The 14,346-nt window shown below is 39.6% G+C and overlaps 1 protein-coding gene across 10 annotated transcripts in view; it reads left to right on the top strand.

Moving 5' to 3' along the window:
* R3HDM1 (R3H domain containing 1) overlaps positions 1-14,346 on the top strand; it is a 129,313-nt gene that overhangs the window by 9,653 nt on the left and 105,314 nt on the right. Inside the window, exon 2 of one of the 10 annotated variants that reach the window (XM_044978454.1) lies at positions 13,866-14,038. The exons of the other annotated variants lie outside the window; for them this stretch is intronic. The gene's annotated coding sequence lies outside the window, so the exon portion shown is untranslated. The remainder of the gene's footprint in view (positions 1-13,865; positions 14,039-14,346) is intronic. 10 annotated transcript variants of the gene reach the window in all.

The following is a 14,346-nucleotide window of genomic DNA, read 5'->3' on the forward strand; positions in this document are numbered from 1 at the left end:
ATGCGTGGGTGACAAGTTGAAAAGCCAAGAGAGTTCTGATAGTGGCGACAATTCTAGCTTTAGTCTTTCTCTTGCTGAATTCAAACTACTAAACTATCTATCCATACTGGAACGTGACAGTTTAAATTGGAGCTATTTATATTTCCAAAAGTATCTAATGTGATTATGCCAGAAGTACATAAGCATCTCATATCTTCATTAAACAATAAGAATAGAAATACATTTTAATAAGATTAAAACGGCCTTCCCTATATTAAACATTATGGAGTCTTTTATGTCTCAGGTTGCTTGATATTTATTTTTGTAGTATTAAAATGGATGCTGTTTGTGTAACTACCTCATGTAGTGATGGGAGACTAAAATAGAGAGTTTTAAGGTACATATTTCCATTTTTTTAAAAATGCTTTGGGCGCTTTTTAAAGACACCATAATAGAGGCCCAACTTCAATGTATACCCCAAATTAAGAAACACAGTAAAAGAACTAAAAAAGAGCCACCGTGGCTTAACAACCATGTAAAAGAAGCAGTGAGAGATAAAGACTTCCTTTAAAAAGTGGAAGTCAAATCCTAGTGAGGCAAATAGAAAGGAGCATAAACACTGCCAAATTAAGTGCAAGAGTGTAATAAGAAAAGCCAAAGAGAAGTTTGAAGATCGGCTAGCCAAAAACTGCAAAGGTAATAACAAAATGTTTTTTAAGTACATCAGAAGCAGGAAGCCTGCTAAACAACCAGTGGGGCCCCTTGACGATTGAAATACAAAAGGAGCGCTTAAAGACGATAAAGTCATTGTGGAGAAACTAAATGGATTCTTTGCTTCAGTCTTCACGGCTGAGGATGTTAGGGAGATTCCCAAACCTGAGCTTGCTTTTGTAGGTGACAAATCTGAGCAACTGTCACAGATTGAAGTGTCACTAGAGGAGATTTTGGAATTAATTGATAAACTCAACATTAACAAGTCACCAGGACCCGATGGCATTCACCCAAGAGTTCTGAAAGAACTCAAATGTGAAGTTACAAACCTTAGTTAATAGTTCTGCAACCTGTCCTTTAAATCTGCTTCGGTACCCAATGACTGGAAGTTAGCTATGTAACGCCAATATTTAAAAAGGGCTCTGGAGGTGATCCCGGCAATTAGACTGTTAAGTCTAACATCGGTACCGGGCAAATTAGTCGAAACAATAGTTAAGAATAAAATTCTGACACAGAGAAAAACATAAACTGTTGAGCAATAGTCAACATGGTTTCTGTAAAGGGAAATCATGTCTTACTAATCTATTAGAGTTCTTTGAAGGGGTCAACAAACATGTGGACAAGGGGGATCCAGTGGACATAGTGTACTTAGATTTCCAGGAAGCCTTTGACAAGGTCCCTCACCAAAGGCTCTTATGTAAATTAAGCTGTCATGGGATAAAAGGGAAGGTCCTTTCATGGATTGAGAACTGGTTAAAAGACAGGGAACAAAGGGTAGGAATTAATGGTAAATTCTCAGAATGGAGAGGGGTAACTAGTGGTGTTCCCCAAGGGTCAGTCCTAGGACCAAACCTATTCAATTTATTCATAAATGATCTGGAGAAAGGGGTAAACAGTGAGGTGGCAAAGTTTGCAGATGACACTAAACTACTCAAGATAGTTAAGACCAAAGCAGATTGTGAAGAACTTCAAAAAATCTCACAAAATTAAGTGATTGGGCAACAAAATGGCAAATGAAATTTAATGTGGATAAATGTAAAGTAATGCACATTGGAAAAAATAACCCCAACTATACATACAATATGATGGGGGGCAAATTTAGCTACGAGTCAGGAAAAAGATCTTGGAGTCATCGTGGATAGTTCTCTGAAGATGTCCACGCATTGTGCAGAGGCGGTCAAAAAAGCAAACAGGAATCATTAAAAAGGGGATAGAGAATAAGACTGAGAATATATTATTGCCCTTATATAAATCCATGGTACGCCCACATCTTGAATACTGTGTACAGATGTGGTCTCCTCACCTCAAAAAAGATATTCTAGCACTAGAAAAGGTTCAGAAAAGGGCAGCTAAAATGATTAGGGGTTTGGAGAGGGTCCCATATGAGGAAAGATTAAAGAGGCTAGGTCTCTTCAGCTTGGAAAAGAGGAGATTAAGGGGAGATATGATAGAGGTATATAAAATCATGAGTGATGTTGAGAAAGTGGATAAGGAAAAGTTATTTACTTATTCCCATAATACAAGAACTAGGGGTCACCAAATGAAATTAATAGGCAGCAGGTTTAAAACAAATAAAAGGAAGTTCTTCTTCACGCAGCGCACAGTCAACTTGTGGAATTCCTTACCTGAGGAGGTTGTGAAGGCTAGGACTATAACAGTATTTAAAAGAGAACTGGATAAATTCATGGTAGTGAAGACCATAAATGGCTATTAGCCAGGATGGGTAAAGAATGGTGTCCCAAGCCTCTGTTCATCAGAGGATGGAGATGGATGGCAGGAGAGAGATCACTTGATCATTGCCTGTTAGGTTCACTCCCTCTGGGGCACCTGGCCTTGGCCACTGTTGGTAGACAGAAACTGGGCTAGATGGACCTTTGGTTTGACCTGGTACGGCCATTCTTATGTTCTTATGCTTCCCAAAATGAAATAAATGTTTCATTTGGTAATAAGTTCATGAGAGTTAAATTTGTCAATATTGTATATTGCAATATCTAATGTAAGGAGGCAGCTACTACTGCACATTTCCTGTAAAACTTACTAAGACAAGGAAAGTGATGTTAGTTGTTAGCATCCTGGGATTCAAGATAGACTGTCCCAAGAATTTGGCATTATATCTTAATGGAAAGTAGAGAGAAAAATAAAGCTGATTTAGGCACTATTTGTAAAGAACTCTATAAACAGCTACATTTTGTGGGTAAGTGGGCTCTTGTTACAGGTAGTTACACTTCCCCCCAGTTTTTCTAGTTCATGGTGTGTGTATAAACGGTGACTAATCGTACAAAGTTATGTTGCTAGTGGGAAATAAAGGTAGATTAAAAAGTGCATTGCATTGTTTAGTCATCAGGAACTTCCATATGTGACTTTAGTTATTTGTATTCTAGTAATGTTTCGGAGTCCTGCGCATGGACCTGAGCCCCACTGTGCTGTGCACTGCACAAACATACGAAAGCGATGGTCCTTGCCCTGAAAAGCTTGCAGTCTAAAGAAGCACAAGTGTTGTAAATCCATCTGGCAAGCATCCTTAACAAATTTTTTTTTATAAATTTTAAAAACACAGTTGCAAACTTCAGAAATGAGTCAACTTTATTTTTCTACCAACTGCTCCAACTGGTGTCGGCTCAAGGAAAGAGTAGCTCAAGAATGATCAAACTATCATGACATTCTGATGTTATAAGTGTGAACTCCAAAGCCTTAAAATTACACCTAAAGGCAAGTATTTTTTTCAATAGTATATGGCCACTCTAACAACTCGGACTAACTAAGGAGGATCTTGCTAGTTTGTTCAAATTTCCAGAATTTTCATGTTTATCATGAAGATATCTATCTTACAAGGCCTGGCCAGGCCAGCTTTGTTGCTCTCCTGAAGATTGCAGAAAAGGTTGTCACGCCTTTTTTAACCATAAAGCATTGCCTTTTTATGAGTAAATATAGCACCAATCTAAAGTTCATACATAATGCACAGTATATGTTTGTAGACCGTTTTGTTCTGCAAAGTTAGATATTAATTCTCATTTCAGTTTAGGGATATAATGTAGGTCCTAAATTAGGACCCTTAAATTGCAATTTGACTTTTGCTAGAAATCTGACTCCTCCTCATCATTCTCCTCCTCCTCCTCCCCTCCCCACACTTTCCTCAATAGACCCTTTCTGTTTAAAATTTTACATTAGTGGCCTCTAGCTAGGGGAGAGGTTTTGTTGGGGAGGGGGTTGTTTTGTTTTCCTAAATTTGAGAAAATTTTGTCAGTCTTTCTTGAATGTATGCAACTGCGAAAATAAGCAGCGTTCTTATCTTAAAAAATTCTTCCAGTTGCATTTTTGTCGCAACTTCCTGTAGCTCGGGGCATACTTAAAGGGACAAGAGGGAGTTTACAGCCAAGAGATCTTAGGGCACAATCCAGGGGCACTCTGTCCGACCCTTGGAACTGGGCTATATAAACAAGAAAAGGAAGCTGGGCAAGAGAGAAGGGACCAGAAGCCATTCTGGCTGCTACAGGTTGCAGGCCCCTTGGGCTCTAGGTTACTGGCTTCACCTGGGCCCTGGAGACTCAGTTTATTTGCAAATTTGCAAGTGTAGCCATGGCCTGAGATAAGGGTCTGATGAACTGGGTTAAGCAACTCTTCCCTTGACCGGATGCCCCAGGGAAGGTGGGAGAGCCTGCCTCCTAGAATGATAAGAAGCAGTTGGAGCTCTGCTGGCTGGGGTCAGACTGGAGGCCTTAAAGGGGACATGGGTGTTTTGTTTATTTTTGTTTTTTTTGTTTTGGCCTTTCTTCTTCGTGGATCCTATACATTTACCTTCAAAATGTTTTTCTCTCTTCCCTGCTTCCCTAAGTAATTTTAAAATAATTTTATTTGAAAGAATTTGCCAGGTTCTAATGCCTGGGAACAAAGGGATGTTTGGGAAACTAATTCACTGGCAAATTAAAAATGTAAATATTATCCATCAGGGTGCCAAATGAATGGAAACCTAGACTAACATGTTTTAAATCTTCCTGGTTACATTACCATTCTGTATCAAATGTTATGGAGTCCTCTAGGATGATAAATTATATCTACTTCACATATCTGAATTTACCTTTTTAAAACATAAAAATGTTAAAATATATCTCTTGAAAAAACTGTTTTGTTCCTGTTTTTACCCTTTTTACTGTCTAAGAATATATATAGTTTTGTTGACTACAGCTAATTAAATCTTTCTATAGGTTGTTTCATGGGATCACAGTAGCTGTTAGCTGATTACTAAATGATACTAATACCCAATGCTGACTGCAGGAGACACAGAATTGGCTTCTGAGTTTAGAATAAGATCAATATTTTACAACAGTATAAAATTCTAACTCCCATATTTAGCTGAAGCTGAAAGCTTCCCAATATAAAATTTTCCACTAATTTTGTTTTTACTCAAAAAAAAAAAAATCTGGTAGTGATGTCTAACAGTTGACAGACTTCTTCATGAGTCTCATCAGCTTTTTGTGATGTAGATCCATGGTTGTCTTGTTCTGTGGGTGATTTGATTGCATCGTTGGTAAGAAGTTTTTTAATGATCCATTTTTCTCAATGGGCCTGAAGTCTCTATTTGTCCTTGGCAGTGGTCCTCTTTGCGTCCGTTCACAATACTCTTTATAGTGCTCTTTCTGCTTCCTTGCCATGGATTTTCTCTGAGAGCAGCTTGGCTTCATTTCCACAGAAAACAATGAGTCAGTAGCCATTTTAAAGGAGGGCATCTTAATTGAGGGCAACCTGTGGCTGAGTGTCCCTGAGAACAATAGCATGTGGTGGTCATTCTGAGAGTAGTTCTTTGTGGAATTGTCTGGAAGAATGTCTCTGCTGAAGGAGAAAATTTTAGTTTTGAAGAATAACAGCAGAAAATGACCACTAATACTAAATATTTCTTTTCAGAAACTACCTTTTTATACCAAATCTACTCAACAGTGAGGGCAGGAGGGATGGGGAAGATAGATTATGGGGGGCAGGAGGTGCAGTTGCACTGGCTGCTTTGCTGCTCTAATGAAGTTGTTGGGGTGGAAGGGGAAGTGGTAGGGAAGAAACATCTAATGTTAAATAGACCTATCTTGAGGCTTGCTGTTTTCTTAAAGAAATGGACTCCTGAAGGTAGAAACTTAATCTTTTTATATCCCACCATGTTTGGTGTTGGAAAAAATTGATTGGGAGTAGGAAGATTCCCTGTGCAATAGGGACCTGTTCCTGACCCAGTGCTATTAAAGATTTTTTTTTTATTAATGTTTTAGCAGAAAAAACAAAATCATTGCTGGTAATGTTTGCAAATGAGACAGGTGGTGGAGTGGCTACTGTACTATTGCATGTTTCTCTACCCATCTCCCAGTATCCTGGCTGTTTAGGTTGAACATGGTTGTTGTGATAGTACAGCTCTTTTCCAAACTTCTGATTTGTAGTCATCCTATCCAGGGATCAGCTCTATTACTGTTGCTCAGACCATTTCCAAGCAACAGAATGAGATTGGCCTGGCTCTGGTGAATTTCACTGGTGTGTGTGTAGGGTTCTGATCCTAGCATCTGTAAAATATTAGCTGCTGAGGAAGTGGAGGTGTGCTTGAAGAGTGGGGAGGAGGGGGCACAAAATAAAACACCACCAACTTTACTCTTGCTGATGCAAAATCTCATGTGAAATAGTATGTCCTGAATTTTTCAAGTAGCCGTGTTAGTCTGTGTCCACAAAAACAACAAGGAGTCTGGTGGCACCTTAAAGACTAACACGTTTATTTGGGCATGTGAGTTTTTTACCCATGAAAGCTTATGCCCAAATAAATTTTGTTAGCCTTTAAGGTGCCAGTGGATTCCTCATTGTTTTTCTGAAATTTTCGCTAAATAAATCCTTTTTTAAGTTGTTCATGAGTGTTTTCTTCCATCTCTAGAGCAGTCCAGAGTGCAACAACACTGGACATTCTTGTGCCCATTCTTCCTCCCCTTTTTCTCTGTGCAGCCACCTGTCTGCTGCCTGTTGACTTTGTTTCAGTTTTGCTGCTGCTGTTACTGATATATACCCTCTTCCAGGGCCTGGACAAGAGTGTGCTCCTCAACTCTTCACAGAGCTGTGCATGAATCCTGAAACTGACTGTACTGGAAATGCCGTCCAATGCACATAGTAAACTGAAAAAAATTATATACTCATTGCAGTATAAGGGGACAAGGAACTGTTTTCTCCTTGTATAACAGACTCTCAGAGAGACCTTTTCAGCTTTAAGACTAAACCCCCAATTGCAGTTAACACAACAGTAGGGTTTGGGTGGAGTGAGCAAGTCTTTTGATAATGGGCCTCAGCATTTGTTTTCTTTGAGCATGGCTACACTTGCAGATGTAGAGCACTTTGAGTTAAACCCCTTCGTAGAGCACCATAGGAAAAGCAGCTGTCAGTGGGACAGATTGCAGCGCAAGTGCATTGAGGTGGTCACATTAGCAGCTCTTGCAATGGCCACAGAGAGCGGTGCATTGTGATATTCCAGCATGAAAGTGGCTGCAACATGCTTTTCAAATGAGGGGGGTGGGCTGGAGTGTGACAGGGAGTGTGTTGTGTGTATGTGGAGGAAGAGAGAGTGGGATTTGGGGGGGGAGGGGCTGAGAGCATGTCAGCATGCTGTCTTGTAAGTTCAGACAGCAACAGATCCCCCCCCCGCCTCTCTCACACACAGCATTCCTCAGTAATGGTTGCTTTGTCTCAGAGCAGATAAGCATGCTGGCTGTCAGGGCAGGTCTACACTAAGGGCGGGGGTCGAACTAGGGTACGCAAGTTCAGCTACGTGAATAGCGTAGCTGAACTCGAAGTACCCTAGTTCGAACTACTTACCCGTCCAGACGCCGCGGGATCGAAGTCTGCGGCTCCAAGGTCGACTCCGCCACCGCCGTTTGCAGTGGTGGAGTACCGGAGTCGACCGGAGCGCGCGGGGAGTTCGAACTATCGCGTCTAACCTAGACGCGATAGTTCGAACTCTGAGAAGTCGAACTCACCGCGTCGACCCGGCAGGTAAGTGTAGACTAGCCCTCAGAAATGGAGCTTTCAAAGGGCATATCGACATGCCTGCAGTGATTACAAAACCATGACAAGATGCATAGTTCATATTTTGTTCACTGACCTCTAGGAAAGTCTTTTGCATCCTGAATTAATGCATCCACTGCTGGTCATCCCATTTTTGCCGCTCTCTATCCTACCACACACTCTGTGTTGACTGAGCCGAAGTGGTTCTCCATCAAATAAAGATGCTCCAGATAAATGCTCTGCAGAAGTAACTGCCTGATTTCAGTTACCTATTCCTGTAGCCATATTGCCATGGCATCCAAAGCCCTACAAAGCTGCACTGCCAAATCTAGCCACCCCAGAACCTGCCAGTATATGTGCATCATCCTGTTTGTATTAATGACTGTTAGGATCATGGCACTTTGCAGAGTTTCCTCCATGCTACTTGACAGCAGTTCAAAAATGGCACTGGCAAAATTAATGGATGCCAATCTAGGAATCATGAGAATGTTATTTTCTCTTATGCGTGCGCACAGATGGGGTTCTAGTGGGTGTCCCCAAAATGCACCAGGAGAAAAATCAGAGAATAGAGTTGTGCGACAGAATGTTGTGCTAAGTGGATAATTTGAACAAGCGCAGAGGTATGCGAATGCAGTGATTAACAAGAAAAGTATTTTAACCCTGTATAACATAGCAGTATGGATACGCTTCAGTCATTTAGTTACATTACTGCAATTAGAGTTGACATACTAATTTGATGTAACATTCCCATGGAGACAAGCCCTATATTGGACATGGCAACATTATCTAGATCAGGGGCGGGCAAACTTTTTGGCCTGAGGGCCACATCGGGTTTCTGAAATTGTATGGAGGGCCAGTTAGGGGAGGCTGTGCCTCCCAAAACAGCCAGGTGTGGCCCGACCCCCACCCCCTGTCTGACCCCTTCCCTCCCCCCGCTTCTTGCCCCCGACGGCCCCCGCCCAGGACTCTTGCCCCATCCAACCCCCTCTGTTCCCTGATGTCCCCCCCCCCCAGGACCCCTGCCCCATCCATCCCTTCTCCTTGTCTCCTGACCACCCCCGTAACTCCTGCCCCTGACTGCCTCCCGCTGCCCCATCTAACCCCCTCCCCTTCCTGACTGTTCCCTTGGGACCCCTGTCCCCATTCAACCCCCCCTGTTCCCTGCCCTCCGACTGCCCTGCCCCCATCCACACCTCTGCCCCCGACCACCACCTCGATCTCCCTGCCCTCTATCCAACCCCCCCCCGACCCCTTACCGCGCTGCCTGCAGCACTGGTGGATGGTGGTGATACAGCCGCGCCACCCAGAGGAGCCCTGCCGCCCAGAGCATTGCACCGGTGTGAGCTGAGGCAGTGGGGGAGAGGGAACAGCAGGGGAGGGGCCGGGGGCTAGCCTCCTGGGGAAGTAGCTCAGGAGCCGGACAAGAAGGTCTCGTGCGCAGGATGTGGCCCGTGGGCCGTAGTTTGCCCACTTCTGATCTAGATGCTGCTTTTGGAAGTCTGGTCCTCTGAACTGCAGCAAATGGATAGTGGTCCACCCTTTATTTCGGGGGGGAATAATTACTGCTTTTTTTGATCATTTGGGTTCTGAAAAATCATCTTATACTAGCCCAGACAATATTACCCATTTTGGTGGTGGAGATAATTCTAGTCTACCAGTCTGCTGTTGGTAGTTCAGTTTGTTTCATTTTTTTGCTTGGAAAGTCTGCAAGTGAGTTATTTCAGCCAGTAAGCATCCATGTGAATGCTGTCATCAGAAATGGGTTCTTTTCATGTGTCCATCTGCTGGTATAGTGAAGTAACTCACTTTTCCAGAGAAATCTAAGGGGATTTGAAGAAACCAAACCAACATGCAAAATGTTACCTTCAGCTACACTAGCTGGTTGTTTATTTTGCCCTTAAAGTTGAAAATACAGCAACAGATAAAACACTTAAAAAAAAATCTGACTAAAAAGTTGTTCAGATATTACTGTGATGAGTACTTAGTAAATGGATAGGATTTTTTTAATTAATTTTTTTAATCCCATTGTTTATAACGTGAAATGGAAAAGGTAAAAAAGCATTGTTTTTAGAAAGAAAATGATTATCTGCACAGCAACACCAGTTTTGCACGATATTTACTGTTTGTCAGTTAACAAAAAATAATAATTTCATAGTAATAATAAACTTCATATGCTCTGAGATGTGCAATAGAATTTTAATGGAGATAATGACTAAAATCCCCCCTACAGCCATTTTATAGCACATTTACAGCTTCACAAGGCTTTTGCATCACTTGATACTGAATTGCTAACGAAGAGCTCAATATAGCTTCTGATGCATTTTAGTTTCTCTGTGTGGTGACTGGCTAGGGTGTTACTGACATCACAACATACAGCTGTTGATTTTCTATTGTCTCTGAGGCTTCAGCAAGTGCCTTAACAGATTGCTTTAGCAGGTACAAATGCTTGAATGTTAAGCTAAGTGTATTTGTGCAGTAAGCTCTTTAAAGGAACAATACAAAAGCCTAGGTATGAGATACTATGGAAAGCATATCTTCAGTAATTCAGCATAATGAAGCTAAATGCCAGTATGATCCAGGTATGTGAATTCTGCAATGTAATGTTTAAAACATAATCTGAAAAGAAAGCTAAAAATCTCTACAGACTAGCTGTAACCATTGATAGTTTTAATTTGATTCATGTTCTTACAAAAGCGATGTTTAGGCCTAAGCAGTTAGCATGGAAAATGTTAATAACTATTAAAAACATTGATATTAAAAGAGAAACTGTAGATTACTTGTTTTAACACAGATGCCCACAAAAATACTCTTTAAAATATATATTTGTGCATGTGTGTATGAATATGTGTGTAAACTGGATTGAGAGGCATTCTTGCTAGATTATTTTTACAGCTGAATATTATACTACTGCCAGAATAGAAAAACTATTGTAGATTTATCCTTTTGTTAAGACAAGACATAATTTGCTTATGTTGCAAAATGGAAAATATTGTTCAGTTGCACTATTTAAAATGGAAAAAAGTGTTCATTTTACAGTACTGGTCTCTTGCCATTGTGCTGGTGAAACAGTTTAACTGTAATTAAGCTAAAATGTTTTCTTTTATAAAGATATTGATAGATAAAATGATTGAACTGGAAATAGACTTTTGCTCTAGGTTCATTTTGAAAAGGCTGAATAAGACATGATAGATGTATTTAAACCTATGCAGGGCATTAATCTAATTTTTATGTCATAGAACAAATCCAATTTAGATAAGAGAATGATCTTTTTCAGGAGATTAGAAAAGGAGGACTGCTGATTTCTTCAAGATTGGTACTTCCATTTTTTAAATTTATAAGTTAATGCCCTAACAAAGCAAAGCCCATAACTGTCATTGCTTTGATTACAGAAGAAAGCCATACGCCCAAGAAACACAAAAACTACTGACTGTTTTCAGTTTTGTTTTTAATTATGCAGTTTGAAAATTTGGACATTAAATATCTGTAGATTATACAGGTTAATTATATTTCTTATCAGTTGAAAAATGTGTACACTCCACTCTTTTTCTGTGCACTGGCATTTTATACTGCTTTTTAAAATACAGGTTGGAAAAGTTAGTTAGTATTGGTTTATAGGCATGTTGCAACTTTATGGTGAAAACTAATAGCATAATATATCAAAAATAGAGTAATGTACCAGATCACTAGATCTTTTTACTACAGTACATTTTGTGTCAGAATTGATGTCCATTATAATTCCTGCGTGGTGTTTAAACTTTTCCCGGATAATTGTCATCTTTTGGTTACTAACAGTTGTGGTACAAGTTGGTTACCTGGAAGCCAAGAACAGATTAAAGGCTTTGTGCTGTTAAAATTAGAAATCTATTCAAGCCATCAACAATAGGAATTTAAAACTCATATCTTAGACATTTTCATGTCTAATCACCTTTCCATTCCTGTGCATGGAAATAAAAGAAAAAATGAAAGCTCCCACATTTTAACAATAAAAATCTAATTGTATATAAATATTTTTCTAGTTTAATGTGTTTTTTTTTAAGTATAATTGTTGTGGGCTGCTTTTGTATTTCACATTCATTTTGAACTTAAACGAAGATTTTTGGGCCATTTAAGTAACCTGCTAAATAATTAAAATCTTATCCCTTTAAAATGGTTACCGGTGATTAAACAATGTATGCCTTTAAAATATGAATGCCAAACCGTGTTCTGATATTTTGAGATTTTAATGGAAGTGTATTATGGTCTGAGTACAAAGCAGCATTTTGCTGATGCAAACTTTTTTTTAACAAAAACAACAAGGAGTCTGGTCGCACCTTAAAGACTAACCGATTTATTTGGGCATAAGCTTTCGTGGGTAAAAAACCTCACTTCAGATGCATGGAGTGAAAGTTACAGATGCAGGCATTATATAATGACACGTGACGCGAAGGGAGTACCTCACAAGTGAAGAACCAGTATTGACAGGGCCAATTCAATCAGGGTGGATTTTTTTAACGTGATCTATGCTTTTGCTTTGCTGTTTTGAGCAGTTAAATTAAAGCATATCTATTTTTTTCTTGCATTTGGTGAAAAAGTATTCTTTCTTTCTTCACATCTATTTTTTAATGTTCTGTTTTGTCAGTTGGTAGTAATAAATTGTTGCAAAGCTAAAGAAATGGCTGTTAAAGAAAATATGTGCTCAGATACATATTTTGGTAAATACTAAATCTTATACATAAATAGAGGAAAAACCTTTTAAAAGATGTATCTACTGGAAAAAAAAAATGTGCACTATGATGTGTATTACTTAAGAAAACTGACCTGGCTTTACCTAGATACAATGCAGCACATACAGTTCATAGCTTTAATAACCGATGCAATACCAATAGAGGATTAGTCATAAAATAGAAGATTAGTCATAGTTCACAATTTTTTTTTTTTTTAGGTTTTTGTTCACAAACATATATAACATTAATTATCTAAAAATGTTTGTTTGGTTTGGCAGGAAATGGTTTTTAGTATATAAAATCCAGTCAACAATATCTCCAAAGGAAATGGCTTGCAACTTATGGCAATTCCTGTGTGCCTTATTTTAATGTGTATTTTAAGGAGTATCACTAGTATATCTCCATAAGTCTGTATGGTAAAGTGTAACATGAACTCCGCCATTTGGGGTTCTCGTCTTGAAGACTTCATAATCTGAAGTCAAAAGTGGGTACTGTACATTGCTGTATGGTACCCTGCTTATTTTGTATTGACGTGGTCTTCTAGCTGGTATATTTCATGGAACAGGTGGCTTTTCAAAAGTTTTTCTTGAAGGTGACGTATTGAGCAGTATGAAAAGTTGGGATTAGGCAAAGGAAACAAAAGGAGCGGTTATTGAAAGAAGGGTCGTGTGTAGGAGATTAGAACAGATTTATGCCGGGGCAAAGTTTTGTATTGCTTGGAATATGCAAAATGGTTTGAATTTTGTAATATTAAAATGAAAGCCAGTGCAGAGATACATGATGCTGTGTGGAAGATGCAAAACAGGAAAGATGATTTTGGCAGCAGTGTTTCTGGTGGAAAAGAGGAGGTGGCAGTAGGGAATAACAAAGTGTGTGTGCTGTTGTGAGGCAACAGGGTAGAGAGAAATGGACAAATGTTCAAAATACTATAGAAAATATTGCATGATTTACCTTAGTTTCTAGACATCAGTACTTCTGTTATGACTCTCTGATCATATGCATGCTTATAACTTTTGGGGGGGGGTTTAAGGTAAATTAGTGAAAACCATACAGGCTCTGTCATCCTACACAGAGGTGTGAAATTATTTTTTTAAATAGTTGTTAAAATATTTTGAGCTCAGTACACTATTTAAGCTAAAATTATTTTCAGCTGCTATTTTAACAGTTTTACCTATCCACACATGCATGAATCTGCCAGGCGAAGTTGGCGCCTTCCAGGCGAGTTAGATAAGAATCTTCTGAATAGCAGTGTTTGGGGTCACCCCTCCAAGCCCTCTGGCACACTGTAGCCAAGAGTATAAAAGGTAGGGAAATGGCAGCAGCTCTCCAGTTCCTTCTTACTGCTTGTGGTTGCAAGACTGAACGCCTGTAGCATCTACCTCTTGGCACACGGTGCAAATAAATCCTTTTTGGTTAGATGCTAGTTATTTAGGGTTTTTTATTGTTTGTTTATTCCACTAGCCAAAAAAAGTAAGTGTGTGTGAATTTACTGATAAACAAGGTCTACAAGTCCATGTGCTGCCTTGGCTCTGGATGTGGTGGAGTTCAAGTACCCTGGATTCAAGACCTGCCTATCTTCTGAACAAGCTATCCCTATCAACAGTGGACACTCTAAGTGACTTTTCTGTCTGAAGGTAAGTGCTGTATATGCTCCTTCTTTGCAAAAGTCCTCCTTTCTCCTCGAGAATTCCAGGAAAGCTTCATTAGCTGCTGAATACAAGGAAAACTGGTCATCTTGGACTCACTTGTTTGCACTAACATTTAGTTCAGAAGAAGCAGGTGTGTAAATCTACTAACTTGCTGTTCACTAAGTGTTTGTGGACCTTGCTGACAGGCACTAAAAGTTCTCTAGTGTGCTTTGACTCCTGTTCAAAGTGGGGTAGATCAAAATGCATTAGGAAACTTTTAGTGTGTGGCAGCAGAGTCCACACAGACACTTAGT

This window comes from Mauremys mutica, chromosome 10 (genome assembly GCF_020497125.1).
Source record: "Mauremys mutica isolate MM-2020 ecotype Southern chromosome 10, ASM2049712v1, whole genome shotgun sequence".
NCBI classification, from domain to species: domain Eukaryota; kingdom Metazoa; phylum Chordata; order Testudines; family Geoemydidae; genus Mauremys; species Mauremys mutica.